General features: G+C 35.4%; 1 pseudogene; it reads right to left on the bottom strand.

Moving 5' to 3' along the window:
- LOC115864271 (small ribosomal subunit protein uS5 pseudogene) overlaps positions 1-10,169 on the bottom strand; it is a 41,026-nt pseudogene extending 30,857 nt beyond the window's left edge.
- Positions 10,170-18,073: the final 7,904 nt, after the last annotated feature.

Below are 18,073 nucleotides of genomic sequence, written 5' to 3'. Positions count from 1 at the left end.
AACAAATGTGGAACATTATTCTACACTTTTTCTCTTCCAATATCAAGTTCAAGTAGAAAATCACACATAGGTAGGCTGCTGACCACTCTATCATTCTACTTTGGGAAACTGCTGGGCCTTGCTTGAACAGACGGAGTCTTGTCCATTTAGGACACAAGAGTGACCCAAGGTCCCAAATCTTTGTGGCTCCAAGGCTCGAAGCTGTGTTGTTGGATCTGTGAAACATTATGTACCCAATTTCTTGAGTCAAGGAGACACCTTTCCTCCTGCACTGGTTTGTTATTGTGGCCTTCATTCTTTCTACCCAATTGTACTGTGAAGCAAGGCCTTGTTGGGTCTCCTCTGTCATTCTTTCACTTAGCATAGTGTTTTCCCAGTTGGTCTATATTGTAGCATGTATCAGTATTCTATTCCTTTTTATGGCTGAGTAACATTCCATCATATGCTATATTATATTTTGTTTACCCAGCTATCAGTTAATTGGTATTTATGTTGTTTTCACTGTTTTGCTTTTATGAATAATTCTGCTATGAGCATTCATGTACAGATTTTTTGTGGGTTTGATTTTTGTGGGGGTATACAAACTAGTATAAAACTTCTGAGCCATATGGTACCTCCATGTTTAAGTTTTTAAGGAACTGCCCAGTTGTTTTCCATAGACATTAAACCATTTTACATTTTATGAGTATTCCTATTTCTCTATAGCCTCGTCTACACTTAGTGTTTGATTGCAGGTATCCTAGTGACTATGAAGTAGTATCTCTTTGTGGTTCTGGTTTGCATTCTCTTCATGACTAATGATCCTGAGTATCTTTCCACATGCTCATAGGTTATATAGATATAGATACATATATATATATAGATAGATAGATAGATAGATAGATAGATAGATAGATAGATATAGATATATAGATAGAGATATCTTCCTTGGAGAAATGTTTATTCAAACCTATTGCCCATTTTTAATTATTGGGTTTTAATAGACACTTCTTCAAAGAAGATATACAGATGAATAATATATACACAAAAGATGCTCAAGGTCACTACTCATTGTCTCCAGAAATATATAAAGAACTCTTACAACTCAACTCAATAAAAGAACAAAACTGGGTTATTTGTCTTTTTATTGTTAAGTTGAAAGAATTACTTTTGTATTCTGGATAGGGGACCTTTATTAGATATATGATTTGCAAATTTATTCTCCCATTATGCAGATTGTCTTTTCAGTTTTTTTGATAGTGTCCTTTGAAGTACAAAAGGTTTTAATTTTGATAAAGTCAATTATGTATTTTTTTTCTTTTGTTAATTGTACTTTGATTTCACTTACAAGAAACTGTTGCCTAATCCCAGGTCACAAAGGTTTACATGTTTTCCTTTTTTTATAATTTTATCACTTATATTTGGTTCTTTGATCCATTTTGATCTACCTTTTATAAATGCTGTAAGATAGAGAGCTAATTTTACTCTTTGTATGGAGATATTCAGATGCCCCAGTGCCATTTGTTAAAAAGACTCTTTCTCCCTTGCTTTATTATCTTGACACCCTGGTGAAAATCTATTGGTGATAAATGATTGTGTTTACTTATAGACACATAATTCTTTTCAAATGGTCTAATATGTCTATGCTTATGCCAGCACCACATTGTCTTGTTTACAGTAGCTTTGTATTAAATTTTAAAATTGGGAAGTATGAGTATTCTAACTTTCTTCCTCTGCTTCAAGCTTATTTTGGCTATTTTGAATGCCTTGAATTTCTATATGAATTTTAGGGTCAGCTTACCAATTACTGCAAAAAAAAAAAAAAACTAACTAGGATTTTGTAGAAATGATGTCTAATCTATAGTACAATTTAGAAATTATTGCAATCATCTTAACGATATTGTCTTCTAATCCATGAACACAAGATATCTTTTATTTATACAGGTCTTCTCTAATTTCCCTCATTAATGTTTTATAGTTTACACTGCACGAGTGTTGCATTTCTTTGTTAATTTAATTTTTAAGTATTTTATTTGTTGTATGGAAGTGCTCTATTAATTTCTGAATTGTTCATTGCTAGTATTTAGAAGTACATTTAATTATTTTATTTAATTTTGTAACTTGCAACATTGCTGAATTCACTTAATCATCATACTTGTGTGTGTACTTGTCTATGTGTATTTCTTAGGGTTTTCTATATACAAGATCATGTCATCTGCAAACAGAGGTAGTTTTACTTTTTTCTTTCCAAGCTGAAGGTCTTTCACTTCAATTTCTTGCCTAATTAACTGGTCTATAACCTCTATATTGAGTAAAATGACAGTAGCAAACTTCTTTGTCTTGTTCTTTATCTTGGGGAAAAGTATTGAATATTTTACCATTAAGAATGAAGTTAGCAGTAAGCTTTTGTAATAAATTCCTTTTAGCACCTTAAGGAAGTCTCCTTCTATTCTTAGTTTGTTAAAATGTTATATCCTGAATTTTATCAGTTGTTTTTCTTGCTCTACTAAGATGACTATGTGTTTTTCTCCTGTATTCTATTAATACATTATAATACACTGATTTTTTTTTTTTGTATTTTGAACCAAAGTTACATTTCTGGAATAAGTCTCAACTTGGGCATTGTGTTATCATTTTTTTTTTGTTTTTTAATATGTTGCTGAACTAGGCTTGCTACTATTTATTGGAAATTTTAGTGTCAGTATTCATAAGAAATATTGTTCTGTAATATTCTTTTCTTGTGATATATTTGTATAGTTTTGAAATCAGGGTAATAATGGACAGATGGAGTGAGAAGGGAAATAGTCCCTCTTTTTTTAGTTTTATTTTTGTAAGAGTTTGTGGAGGATTGGTTGTAGTTCTCTTTAAATTTTGGGAAGAATTCACCAGTGACATTATCTAGGCTTGGGCTTTTCTTTATAGAAAAAAATAAATAAATAACATCTTTATTGGAGTATAATCGCTTTACTGTGGTGTGTTAGTTTCTGCTGTATTGCAAAGTGAATCAGTTTTACATATACCTATATCTGCATATCCGCTCACTCTTGGCGTCTCCCTCCCACCCTCCCTATCCCATCACTCCAGGTGGTCACAAAGCACCAAGCTGATCTCCCTGTTCTATGAGGCTGCTTCCCACTAGTTTTGACTTACATTTGGTAGTGTATATATGTCCATGACACTCTCTCATTTTATCCCAGCTTACCCTTCCCCCACCCCCATGTCCTCAAGTCCACTCTCTAGTAGGTCTGCATCTTTATTCCCATCCTGTCCCTAGGTTCTTCAGAACCATTTTTTTCTTTCTTTTTAGATTCCGTATATATGTGATAGCATACAATATTGTTTTTCTCATTCTGACTTACTTCACACAGTATGACAGACTGTAGGTCCATCCACCTCACTACAAATAATTCAATTTTGTTTCTTTTTATGGCTGAGTGATATTCCATTGTACATATGTGCCACATCTTCTTTATCCATTCACCTGTTGATGGATAACTAGGTTGCTCCCATGTCCTGGCTATTGTAAATAGAGCTGCAGTGAACATTGTGGTACATGACACTTTTTGAATTATGATTTACTCCAGGTATATGCCCAGTAGTGGGATTGCTGGGTCATATGGTACTTCTATTTTTAGTTTTTTTTTTAAGGAAACTCCATACTGTTCTCCATAGTGGCTGTATCAATTTATATTTCCACCAACAGTGCAAGAGGGTTCCCTTATCTCCACACTGTCTCCAGCATTTAGTGTTTGTAGATTTTTTGATGATGGCCATTCTGACAAGTGTGAGATGATAGCTCATTTTAGTTCTGATTTGAATTTCTCTAATGACTAATGATGTTGAGCATTCTTTCATGCTTTTGTTGACATCTGTATATCTCTTTGAAGAAATCTCTATTTAGGTCTTCTGCCCATTTTTGGATTGGGTCGTTTGTGTTTTTGACATTGAACTTCATGAGCTGCTTGTAAATTTTAGAGATTAATCCTTTGTCAGTTGCTTCATTTGCAAATATTTTCTCCCATTCTGAGGGTTGTCTTTTGGTCTTGTTTATTGTTTCCTTTGCTGTGCAAAAGCTTTTAAGTTTCATTAGGTTCCATTTGTTTATATTTGTTTTTATTTCCATTTCTGTAGGAGGTGGGTCAAAAAGGATATTGCTGTGATTTATGACATAGAGAGTTCTGCCTGTGTTTTCCTCTAAGGGTTTTATAGTGTTTAACCTTACATTTAGGTCTTTAATACATTTTGACTTTATTTTTGTGTATGGTGTTAGGGAATATTGTAATTACATTCTTTTACCCATAGCTGTCCAATTTTCCCAGCACCACTTATTGAAGAGGCTGTCTTTTCTCCATTGTATATTCTTACTTTCTTTATCAAAGACAAGGTGACCATATGTGTGTGGGTTTATTTCTGGGCTTTTTATCTTGTCCCATTGATCTATATTTCTGTTTTTGTGCCAGTACCATACTGTCTTGATTACTGTAGCTTTGTAGTATAGTCTGAAGTCAGGGAGCCTGATTCCTCCAGCTCCTTCTTCTTTCTCAAGATTGCTTTGGCTATTTGGGGTCTTTTGTGTTTCCATACAATTGTGCAATTTTTTGTTCTAGTTCTGTGAAAAATGCCATTGGTAGTTTGATAAGGATAGCATTGAATCTGTAGATTGCTTTGGGTAGTAGAGTCATCTTCAAAATATTGATTATTCCAATCCAAGAACATGGTATATCTCTCCATCTGTTTGTATAATCTTTAATTACTTTCATCAGTGTCTTACACTTTTCTGTATACAGGTCTTTTGTCTCCTTAGGTAGGTTTATCCTTGGGTATTTATTCTTTTTGTTGCAGTGATAAGTGGGAGTGTTTCCTTAATTTCTCATTTAGATTTTTTGTCGTTAGTGTATACAAATGCATGACACTTCTGTGCTATAATTTTGTATCTTGCTACTTTACCAAATTCATTGATTAGTTCTAGTAGTTATCTGGTAGCAACGTTAGGTTTCTCTATGTACAGTATCATGTCATCTGCAAACAGTGACAGTTTTCTTTTCCAATTCGGATTCCTTTTATTTATTTTTCTTCTCTGATTGCTGTGGCTAAAACTTCCAAAACAGTGTTGAAAAATAGTGGTGAGAGTGAGCAACCTTGTCTTGTTCCTGATCTTAGTGCAAATGGTTTCAGTTTTTCACCACTGAGGACAATGCTGGCTGTGGGTTTGTCATATATAGCCTTTATTATGTTGAGGTAAGTTCCCCCTTTGACTACTTTCTGGAGGGTTTTTATGATAAATGGGTGTTGAATTTTGTTGGAAGTTTTTCAGCATCTATTGAGATGATCATATGGTTTTTATTCTTCAGTTTGTTAATATGGTGTATCACATGGATTGATTTGCATATACTGAAGAATCCTTGTGTTTCTGGGAAAAAAAAACACTTGATCATGTTTTATGATCCTTTTAATGTGCTGTTGGATTCTGTTTGCTAGTATTCTGTTGAGGATTTTTGCATTTATGTTCATCAGTGATATTAGTCTGTAGTTTTCTTTCTTTGTGACATCTTTGTGTGGTTTTGGTATAGGAGTGATGGTGGCCTTGTAGAATGAGTTTGTGAGTGTTCCTCCCTCTACTATATTTTGGAAGAGTTTGAGAAGGATAGGTTTTAGCTTTTCTCTAAATGTTTGATAGAATTCTCCTGTGAAGCCATCTCATCCTGGGCTTTTATTTGTTAGAAGATTTTTAATCTCAGCTTCAATTTAAGTGCTTGTGATTGCTCTGTTTATATTTTCTATTTCTTCTTGGTTCAGTCTTGTAAGGTTGTTCTTTTCTAAGAATTTGTCCATTACTTCAAGGTTGTCCATTTTACTGGCATATAGTTGCTTGTAGTAATCTCTCATGATTCTTTGTATTTCTGCAGGGTCAGTTGTTACTTCTCCCTTTTAATTTCTAATTCTATTGATTTGAGTCTTCTCCCTTTTTTCCTTGATGAGTCTGGCTAATGATTTATTAATTTTCTTTATCTTCTCAAAGAACCAGCTTTTAGTTTTATTGATCTTTGCCCTTGTTTCCTTCATTTCTTTTTCAATTATTTCTGATCTGACCTTTATGATTTCTTTCCTTCTGCTATCTTTAGGGGTTGTTTTGCTCTTCTTTCTTTAATTGCTTTAAGTGTAAGTTTATTTTTTTATTTGAGATGTTTCTTGTTTCTTAAGGTATGGTTGTATTGCTATAAAGTTCCCTCTTAGAACTGCTTTCGCTGCATCACATAGGTTTTGGGTCGTGTTTTCATTGTCATTTGTTTCTAGGTATTTTTTGATTTCCTCTTTGATTTCTTCAGTGATCTCCTGGTTATTAAGTAGTGTATTGTTTAGCCTCCATGTGTTTGTATTTTTTACAGATTTTTTCCTGTAATTGATATCTAGTCTCATACGTTGTTGTCGAAAAAAGATACTTGATACAATTTCAATTTTCTTAAATTTACCAAGGCTTGATTTGTGACCCAAGTTATTATCTATCTTGGAGAATGTTCCATGAGCACTTGAGAAGAAAGGTATTCAGTTGTTTTTTGGCTGGAATGTCCTATAAATATTAATTAAGTCCATCTTGTTTAGTATATAATTTAAAGTGTGTGTTTCCTTATTTATATTCATTTTGGATGATCTCTCCATTGGTGAACGTGAGGTGTTAAAGTCCCCTACTCTGATTGTTTTACTGTCAATTTTCCCTTTTATGGCTGTTAGCATTTGCCTTATGTATTGAGGTGCTCCTATGTTGGGTGCATAAATATTTACAATTGTTATATCTTCTTGGAAAGATCCCTTGATCATTATGTAGTGTTCTTCTTTGTCTCAGGTAATAGTCTTTGTTTTAAAATCTATTTTGTCTCATATGAGAATTGTTAATTCAGCTTCCTTTTGATTTCCATTTTCATAGAATATCTTTTCCCATCCCCTCACTTTCAGTCTGTGTGTGTCCTTAGGTCTGCAGTTGGTCTCTTTTAGACAGTATATATATGGGTGCTGTTTTTTTGTCCATTCAGCCAGTCTATGTCTTTTGGCTGGAGCATTTAATCCATTTACATTTAAGGTAGTTATCGATATGTATTGTCCTATTACCATTTTCCAAATTGTTTTGGTTTTGTTATTGTATGTCTTTTCCTTCTCTTGTGTTTCCTGCCTAGAGAAGTTCCTTTAGCATTTGTTGTAAGGCTGGTTTGGTGGTGCTGAATTCTTTTAGCTTTTGCTTTTCTGTAAAGATTTTAATTTATCCATCAAATTGGAATGAGATCCTTGCTGAGTAGAGTAATCTTGGTTGTAGGTTTTTCCCTTTCATCACTTTAAATATGTGCTGCCAGTCCCTTCTGGCTTGCAGAGTTTCTGCTGAAAGATCAGCTGTTAACATTATGGGGATTCCCTTGTATGTTATTTTTTCCCTTGCTGCTTTTAATATTTATCTTTGTATTTAATTTTTGATAGTTTGATTAATATGACTTTTGGCCTGTTTCCCCTTGGATTTATCCTGTATGACACTCAGTGCTTCCTGGACTTGATTAAGTATTTCCTTTCCCATATTAGGGATGTTTTCAACTATAATCTCTTCAAATATTTTCTCAGTCCCTTTCTTTTACTCTTCTTCTTTTGGGACCCCTATATTTCGAATGTTGGTTCATTTAATGTTATCCCAGAGATCTCTGAGACTGTTCTCAATTCTTTTCAGTCTTTTTTATTTATTCTGCTCTGCTGTAGTTTTTCCACTATTTTATCTTCCAGGTTACTTATCCTTTCTTCCTCAGTTGTTCTACTATTGATTCCTTCTAGAGAGTTTTTAATTTCATTTATTGTGTTGTTCATCGTTGCTTGTTTCATCTTTAGTTCTAGGTCCTTGTTAAATGTTTCTTGCATTTTCTCTATTCTATTTCCAAGATTTTGGATCATCTTTACTATCATTATTCTGAATTATTTTTCAGGTAGACTGCCTATTTCCTCTTCATTTGTTCGATATGATGGGTTTTTATCTACTCCTTCATCTGCTGTGTTTCTCTGTCTTCTCATTTTGCTTAACTTACTATTTTGGGGGTCTCCTTTTCCTGCAGGGTCGTAGTTCTTGTTGTTTTTCATGTCTGCCCCCAGTGGCTAAGATTGATTCAGTGGGTTTTATAGGCCTCCTGGCGGAATGGACTAGTGCCTGTGTTCTGGTGGATGAGGCTGGATCTTGTCTTTCTGGTGGTCAGGTCCGTATTCATTGGTGTGTTTTGGGGTGTCTTTGACCTTATTATGATTTTAAGCAGCCTTCATGCTAATGAGTGGTGTTGTTTTCCTGTGTTGCTAGTTGTTTGGCATAGGGTGTCCAGCACTATAGCTTGCTGATCCTTGAGTGGAGTTGGGTATTGGCGTTGAGATGGAGATCTCTGAGAGATCTTTGCCATTTGTTATTATGTGGAGCTGGGAGGTCTCTGGATGACTGTCATGAACTCAGCTCCTCCACTTCAGAGGGACAGACCTGACACCTAGCCAGAGCACCACATAGCTCAGAATAAAATTTAGAAAGTTATTAAAATAAAAAATAATTATTAAAAATAGTAAAAAGTAAAAAAAAAAAAAAACAAAGAATGAAAGAAAGAAGAGAGCCACCAAACCAAAAAACAAATCCACCAATGATAACAAGCACTAAAAACTATGCAAAAAAAAGAAAAAAATAGGACAGACAGAACCCTAGGACAAATGGTAAAAGCAAAGCTATACAGACAAAATCATGCACAGAAGTGTACACATACAACTCAGAAAAAGAAAAAAAGGGAAAAAAAAAATATATACATATATATATATATATATATATATATATATATAATTGCTCCCAAAGTCCACCCCCTCAATTTGGGATTATTTCTTCTCTATTCAGGTATTCCAGAGATGCAGTGTACATCAAGTTGACTCTGGAGATTTAATCCGCTGCTCCTGAGGCTGTGGGGAGCGATTTCCCTTTCTCTTCTTTGTTCACACAGCTCCCGGGTTTCAGCTTTGAATTTGGCACCACCTCTGCGTGTAGGTCACCTGAGGGCGTCTGTTCTTCTCTCAGATAGGATGGGGTTAAAGTAGCAGCTTATTACGGGGCTCTGGCTCACTCAGGCTGGAGGGAGGGAGGGGTACAGATGTAGGGCGAGCCTGCAACAGCAGAACCCAGCATGACATTGCACCAGCCTGACGCGTGCTGTGTGTTCTCCCAGGGAAGTTATCCCTGGATCATGGGACCCTGGCCGTGGTGGGCTGCACAGGTTCCCGGGAGCAGAGGTGTAGAGAAGACCTGCACTTGAACACAGGCTTTTTGGTGGCTGCAGTAGCAACCTTAGCATCTCATGCCTGTCTCTGGTGTCTGCGCTGATAGCCGCAGCTCGTGCCCCTCTCTGGAGCTCGTTTAGGCGGTGCTCTGAGTCCCCTCTCCTCACGCACCCCAAGACAATGGTCTGTTGCCTCTTAGGCAGTTCCAAACTTTTTCCCAGACTCCCTCCTGGCTAGCTGTGGTGCATTAGCCCTCTTCAGGCTGTGTTCACACAGCCAACCCCAGTCCTCTCCCTGGGATCCGACCTCCGAAGCTAGAGCCTCAGCTCCCAGCCCCTGCCTGCCCCAGTGGGTGAGCAGACAAGCCTCTCGGGCTGGTGAGTGCTGGTCAGCATGAATCCTCTGTGTGGGAATCTCTCCGTTTTGCCGTCTGCACCCCTGCTGCTGAGCTTTCCTCCATGGCTCTGAAGCTTCCCTGCCTACCTTGTCTCCACCAGTGAAGGGGCTTCCTAGTGTGTGGAAACCTTTCCTCCTTCACAGCTCCCTCCCACTGATGCAGGTCCCGTCCCTATGCTTTTGTCTCTGTTTTTTTCTTTTTTTTTATTTTGCCCTACCCAGACATGTGGTGAGTTTCTTGCCTTTTGGGAAGTCTGAGGTCTTCTGCCACCGTTCAGTAGGTGTTCTGTAGGAGTTATTCCACATGTAGATATATTTCTTACGTATTTGTGGGGAAGAAGGTGATCTCCAAGTTTTACTCTCCTGCTATCTTGAAGGTCTTGCCTGGTGTAGCAGCTCCAATAGCCTTGAGAGTCACTTTTGGGGTCGCCAATGCAGGTGAAAGTAAAGGTGGAGTCTGAGTATCTGAAATCCGCTGCCCGGTTCACTGCTGCTGAAACCCAGGAGGCAGGCTCGGACACTCCAGGCATTCACTGGGGACTCGGAAAATTTTAATTATTTGTTCTCTTCCCTTTGACATCATCTCAAAATTCCAATTTTTTTTGCCAGTACTCTATTTTTTAAACGTTTTTGTAATAACATCTGACTTACAAGAAAAGTTGCAAAAAACGCAAACAGTTTTCACATAGCTTTCTCAAATCCTCATATATTTACATTTCACACACTTGCTTTATTCTCTTTCATTCTTTATTTTTTCTTGGAAATATTGAGCATAATTTACAGGGATATGTCCTTTTAGCTCTAAATACTTCACTGTATATTTTCTAAGATAAATGATATTCTCTTATATAAAAAATATATGATGGTCAAAGTCATAAAATTACATATTGATGTCTGTTTCTGTTCATGATCCAATATAGCAACACACATATTTAATTCCATGTTTGCTAAGTATAGAACAAGTCCTCAGGGTTGCTTTTGTTTTAACAGTTGTGAAGAGTTAAGGCTAGTTACTTTGTAGAATGTCCCTCAGTGTGGGCCTGTCTGATGTTTTTCATAGATTCAGGTTATATACTTTTGGCAATAATACCAAAGAAATAATAGGTGTTCCTCTCAGTGTATCATGTCAAGAGGCATATAATGTTAATTTGTCCCATTAAGGTGATGTTAATGTTGATCACTTGGTTAAGGCTGTGCCTGCTAGGTTTCTCCACTGTAAAGTTAATATTTATACTCTTGTAATTAATAAGTACTTAAGCAGAGATACTTTGAGACCATATAAATATTCTAATTTCACTTCAACTTTTGCTCACTAATTTTGTCATTCACTGGTGATTTTTGCTCAAAGGAATTATTACTGTGATGACTGCCAAGAGTGATGTGCCATTATCTTTTAAAGGAAAAAGTTCATCTCTTTCATACATAGTATAACCAAGCAAAATACCAGTACAAAAAACGGAAGGATAACTTGATTTATTCATTAGATTCTATTGCTATTTCACACATTCTGATTTGTTTTATAATTTAAGATCTTGGGTTAGTTTATATATTTATAGTTGTTTTAAGCAAGTGTTTATTCAAAAGATAAAAGAATTTAAAGGGCAAAAGCAAAATCATTTCATGATTTAATTTTGACTTAGATATACATTTTTTTTTAATTTAAAACTTCAATGATTACTTTGGTTAATTCAACATAATAATAGAGCATATGCGATTTGGCAAAATGCTTGTCATTGCCACAATCAATTTATACTTAGAACAAGCAAAGTATTCGTCACATTTTAGATGGAATTTATAGTGTATCAGAACAGAAGGAAGGCAGTGATTGACAAAATGTTTATGTGACAGATACAATCACTATATAAATACACATCTGATGAACTTGAAAATTAACTTACTTTGTGGAACGAAGTGCATGTTTTTAGAATTCAAATTCCACCCTTCATTTCAGCTAAGAGAAAGTGAATGCATAAATCTAGTAAACTAAAACAAAATTATTTCCTTTACTAAGCCATTACAAACAACTGATGGCTGGGAGATGTAGAAGCCAGACGTTTTAAATCCCTAGGACATGTAATAAGTGACATACTGTTTTTTTAAGGGAGAAAGATCATTATTTTGCTTGATTATAGTATGCATTGATAAAATTTTAGTGAAATTTATTTTTATCTTTTTAGCCTTCAGAACCAGAGATGCACATACAGTGAGTAGTTGAGCTATAATAATACCTTAGTTTCCAATCCTGGATTCCCTACCCCTCCTTCCTGTCCTCCCATTATGCTTCCCAGAGACTGGTTTTACTTTCTCCTGACTCTTTCTCAATATTATCTTTAGGACCTGGCTACAAAACTCCTCATGATTCCAAGAATGTTTGCAACCCAACTTTCTTCCAGCCTAGCTCAAGTTCTCCACCTTTAATGCAATAACATCCTTCTGCTAACTCACAGCAGAGACAGCAAGACCAGAAATCAAAGGTAAGGAAAAGCAATGAGAGCCTGCCCTAGAGTTACAGTACCAGAGATGCTGCCAAATCTGAGAGATAAACTGCAGCCAGCATCCCTTGTGTCCCAAGGGGATAAAGCCTTGTTTAGAGTTTGCTGTATATCTTTAGTGTCACACAGGTCAAAAGGCAACCCTTATTATGCTATTAGCCTCAAAGAGAGTTCCAATTTTTTTTTTTGATCCAGACAATGAATAAATGGACATTTCTTTTTATTATAATGGCATACAAATGTTTTAAGTGGGATAATTTTTTTTTTTTAAGGGAACACTATTTATTTATTTTTCTTTTTTTGGTTGTGTTGGGTCTTCGTTTCTTTGTGAGGGCTTTCTCTAGTTGCGGCAAGCAGGGGCCACTCTTCATCACGGCGCACGGGCCTCTCACTGTCGCGGCCTCTGTTGTTGCGGAGCACAAGCTTCAGACGTGCAGGCTCAGTAGTTGTGCCTCACGGGTCTAGTTGCTCTGTGGCATGTGGGATCTTCCAAGACCAGGGTTTGAACCCGTGTCCCCTGCATTGGCAGGCAGATTCTCAACCACTGCACCACCAGGGAAGCCCAGAAGTGGGGTAATTTTTATTTAATAAAATTCTTCCATTTATTTCAAAATATTCATTGAGTCATTGAATTGAACACAGAAGAAATTGTGAGATAGTTGGAGGGAGGGTGGAAAAAAAAACGTGTATTAAAGTCAGACTTATTTGAACTCAGAACTCCGTTCTGCAATGTACTACTGTGTGGCTTTAGCTTAATTTCATGCCCAATCCAGCCTTAGTTTTCAATTATCTTACAGACAAAATGTGGGTGTTTGTTGTTGTTGTTATTGATCTTATATCTTACCACATTGATGAACTTGATTATTAACTCCACTAGCTGTTTGTGTGGATTCTTTAGAGCATTCTTATATACAAAATCATTTCATTTTCATATATAGTTTGACCTCAGATTGTGGGGTTTAACAAAGCATTCTATGTACAGTGAATACGTATAACAGATAATGGTCTAAGTTGGCTCTTTATTCTTTGATAAGAAGAAGCTTAAATGAAGATGGCTGGGGAGGAATGTCTTCAGTTATCTGCATATAGTTCTCTGATCTAATGGCAATTCTTAGGCCCAATGTTAAGCTTTTTGAGAAAATCACTCAACTGAAATTATACAATAAGAAATAAATATTCTCCATGTAGATTATCAAACACTCTTTTCTCAAGCTAAGTAAGATAAAAGGTCTTCTCCAGACATAGTTTTAAGCATGAAATTTTAAAACATTCCCTTGAAAAAGAGATCAGGCTGTCTCTTTTCATTCATATAAACAGGAAAATGAAAAGAAAGAACAAAATAACAAGAGAAAGGAGAGACAACAGTATTTCATTTATTTATCTAGTTATTTAGTTATTGCTTTTATTATCATCAGTGGCTATTACTGACATGACAAAAAATAGACTGAAAACTTAATTCTTGTGTAAACAAGAAAATTAACACTATCTTAACATATTTGCATTGAGGGAGAAGGGAACCAGTCTTTTAGCCTCTTGAAAATTTACAGTACATCTTCAATTTCAAAAGGCAAAAGAAAACAATTATTGTTTTAAAAGGGACAGCATTCTGTGTTATTTTATAAAAATCTTAAACAATTGTGTCTCTGAAGTCACAGGTAATGAGGTGCAGCTCATCTCATAAGTATTTTGAGGTGGTTATACACACAATTATATCAGATTTTTTCATTCATTTCAAATCATTCTATTTTACATTGTTTAACTCCTCTGCCAAGTTTGATAATATACTACCAAACTATTCCCTGCTGAGCAGAAAAAAATGTATCCCTGGAGAAATTGTGTTTTGGGGTTCTTGTTTTCAGAGTGGTAGGTTCCAAGAGGAAAATTGCTTTGGAACTGGTAAGAAAGAATCAATAATCTTTAATTCTATCAGAAGTTTAATCTTGTAATGAAGCCTGAAAATTCCATTTTTGTTAATAGAAAGAGAACCAGCATGAAATGTAGAGAGCAAAACATTTTACTGGCAGCGAACAGCCAGACTTAGTCATCACAGACTCAGCATACAAATTTGATTTAATTATATTGAAGAGAAGGAGGGCAAAAATGGACTGAACCAGCACAGTCAGCCAAATGCAAACACGGCACACAACTCAAATTGTGTTACTGGTGGAGAGGGAATATGCTTTAGGTTTAGAGCTGAGGTTTTCATTTTTGTACTATTCTTAAGAGTTCTGACACAAAACAATATCAGTCTTATTTAAAAGTATCTGTCCTTGCTGGAGATCTTTCCTCATTTCTGATATGGCTTCTTTGGAACAATACTTCACTTGTACTCACAGACAAAACCAATAAAAGAATCCAATAAGTGACATGCTCTTTGAGTCATTCCTTAATGGTCTTAGAAATCCATTTTTCTGTATCAACATATAATATCCTCTACCTCTAAGTACAATGCCGCTTATCCAAATGCAGATAAGATCAACATTCACTTGTTTTCCTTAGGATTCATGTTGTTTTCCAAATCGTTGCTAAAGAAATCTATTACTCTGAGAGTGAATCAATTATTCTTCACACAGAAAGGCAGCATGGCCTGAAGAAGTAACTCTGTATTGAAGTCAGGAGACTTGGAATTTTCTTCCAGTTTTGCTACAAAGGCAAATAATTCACTTATGTTTTTAAAGGTTTCTGAGTGACCTTTCTGTACTTAAAGATTTCTCATTTGTAAAATAAAAGCGTTGTTGAGAGAGTTCTTCACAGATCTACAGTTCTATGATCTGAGCCTGGTTTATTAGATCTACAATACAATAAGCAAAATCAGCATAAATCCATTAGCAATGCCATTTCTCATGCCATTCATTAGGAATCCACAAATTACCTAAAAATATGGTCAGTGTAACCAAAATGAAAGTCTACATTTTAAATTGTGTTTTTATTTTTTTTGGTAGTTACAAACACAAAAAAGTATACAGAAAAAAAATATACAGCTAAGTCCAAAATATTACACTGAACACCCGTTAGCAATATACTTCAAAATTATTCTACTTTGTAAAAATAAAATAAAATCCCCTAAAGAAAGGTAAAAATGAGAGAAATGCCCTATGGAAAGAACATAGAAAATTAACTTGGTGTGGCCAAAAGCAACCCAAAATGGAGCCAGGCAGTCATGACACACCTGGACTTCAGTCACGTACCCTGTGTTCTTGCAAAAAACCATGAACAAAAACTATAAGGACTTCTGATGATGCTGCTAAGGGTCCTACCTGGATAAAGTCCCTAAGGAGAAGCTCGGATGACAGGCAACCATCAAAAACTTGCGGTCTAGATGCAAGGACTTGTGGTCAGACTGCAAGGACCATCCAACCTCCTTACAAGTCTCCCAACTGTGACTTTCGAGGTTTTTGCTTTTAAAAATCCCTCACCCCCTTCACAGGGTGAAAAATAGGAGAAACACGCTTTCAGTTACTGAGGAAGCCTTTGTATCCCTGGTTTGCAAACCTTGGGAACAATAAAGCTGCTTTTTTGTTTCCAGATAACCCTGATTCTTTTCTGGGATTATTTCTAATTTAGGGTGGCAATTTAGAGTTTTTATGTCTTCTTAATATTTAAAGGAATCAGTATTGAAGAAGACATGAAAATCCACCAATATGGTTTCACCCCTTCATAGTTTATCTATGTTGTTTTTTCCCTAATTTTCTAATGTCCTCTGTGGATAAAAGGCATCTTTTCTTTAACTGTGAGATTAATATTCAATGGCCATTCAAAGCATGTTTTAGTTTTAGTTTCTTCTCATATTTAGAATTATTTTTAGTGTGGTCCTAGTTGAGGAATGATGTTTTCATTATTTTGGGGGCAGGTGAGGAGGGTTGGTTGTACAAATCTTATTTTTGTTCATACAGTTTCCTTCTTGGCTCCAACTTGCAGTAAATACACCCTTGCTTCATTTTAATAGAGCTTCTTGCAGAAGGTCATTTATTAGGAATTTACTTATCTGTGAAAAACCCAATTGCTCTATTTTTGACAAAGTAAGCAAACTAGCATTGCATTTGAATGCTGAATAAGAAGCACACCAGACAGAGGTGGAAACAAGAGAAAAATAGATAAATTTCCAGTTAAAGAAAATAGTTAAATACATCTTCGCGTTAAAAGGGTTAAGAGGAAAAGCATTTCCAACCCCCATACTGAAGTTAAAAAAGCATAGAGTTTATGATGTTTTCCCTTTAAAGTTAAAGTAAGAAAACAATTTATGACTGCTCCAGGGTTATTAATTTCCTATCAGTGGAATCTTAGTGCCCCTTACTGATACTCAAGAAATGTTTTTTAGTAGCTATATTTTCTGGTATTCTTTTTAGATAAATATTTTTCTACTATGGTAATCATGGCAATCCTCTAATAACATTGTTTTACTCATCTGAGCTTTGCCAAGGTGCTAAATAGAAGTGAGTTCAGGTTATACTTCCAGATTCCTGCAACCCAACTGAAATTGCCAGTTAAACACAGTGCACTATTTTCAGAATCAACTACTTTCAGAATCAATTGATCTGCATGCGTTTTGTTGAATTCTTTTATTGAACTGTACATAAGGTGAACCATGATGTATTTCCTTTTTTTCTCTCCTTTTGAAAGTTTAAACCTATGTTTAAAAGTTATTACAGGCTTTTGGTAGACGATAGGTAGGTCTACCAAAATATAGGTTTTTAATGGAAAAGGGCCAACCATTAAAACATCCTTGCCCACCCATGTTTCCAGAGGCAACATAGTCCATGTCTTCTAGCTGCACCTTGGTAAGCTACCTCTATATTTCTAAGTAATATGCTTATTACTCTGTTTCTCTTTCTCTGTCTCTCTTTCTCCCTCATTTTGTCAAATTAGCCATTTTATATTGACTTACTATAATGGAAGATAAGAATTAAGCTCTCTATCACACACACAAAACCATGCATATACATACAAGTCAGATCATATATCACACACCGCATAAAAATATCACTCACAGCTGATTTTTTAATATTTAATAGTTGCAAATATTTTATTGTGTATATTTGCTCATTCTACCAACTGAAATAACCCTTAACTTCTTTTCTTCTATATAACCATCATTAAATACTGGTATTGTATATGTTATATACACATATTTATGCACAGATAGTTTTTGCTTATGAATAACAGGTATATATTTTTTAAATTCAAAATAAAAATTGTATAAAGATATTTAGTGAATTTGCAGAGTGAAGAAAGCATCTCTTTTTGGTGAGTACTTGACTGGATTCCAGAAACCTTCACAGTAATCAGAGCTCTGCCACTTACCAGCTATGGAAGCTTGAGTGTGCCATTTCACCTCTCAAGTCTCAGATTCTTTACCTGTAGAAAGAAAACACTGGCATCTACTTTCTGAAATTTTGATCCAATTCTAATGTACAAATATGATGTGATATCATATAAGATTATACTGTATTTGATTATATTAATTTAGGTATTCTAACAGGTTTAAAATTGTTAGTAGAGAAACCCAAGACTAATACTGCTCCTTATGTCTAATCTTACAATAATGAAAAGATGGTCTTGTCTGTGAGTTAGATTTTCTATGCAGTGGATGCCTTATTTTACATTCTAAAAGCCTGGAAGAGTGCTATCAAACTTCAACATGCATCCAATTATTCACCTAGGTTCTTTGTCAAAATGTTGATTCTAATTCTGTAGATCTGAAGACAGGCCTGAATTACTGTTTTTCTAACAAGTTTCACGAATCTCACTTAGAGCAGCAAGGACCTACAGATTAATTTCAGCTGAATGCATATAGACAGCAAATCTGCATTACTGCCTACAGTGAGTAGGCCACCATATTTTCTAACATACAAATCGAGCTCCCCATAAGGATTTTGAGTCAAGATATAAAGAAATCACTAGTGGTGTTCCTGTACAATTCAATTGACAATGTATAAATATTA

The sequence above is a fragment of the Globicephala melas genome, chromosome 4, assembly GCF_963455315.2.
Source record: "Globicephala melas chromosome 4, mGloMel1.2, whole genome shotgun sequence".
Lineage (NCBI taxonomy): Eukaryota > Metazoa > Chordata > Mammalia > Artiodactyla > Delphinidae > Globicephala > Globicephala melas.
The sequence above is the reverse complement of the archived record's forward strand: the minus strand, read 5'-3'. Positions and strand labels throughout refer to the sequence as shown.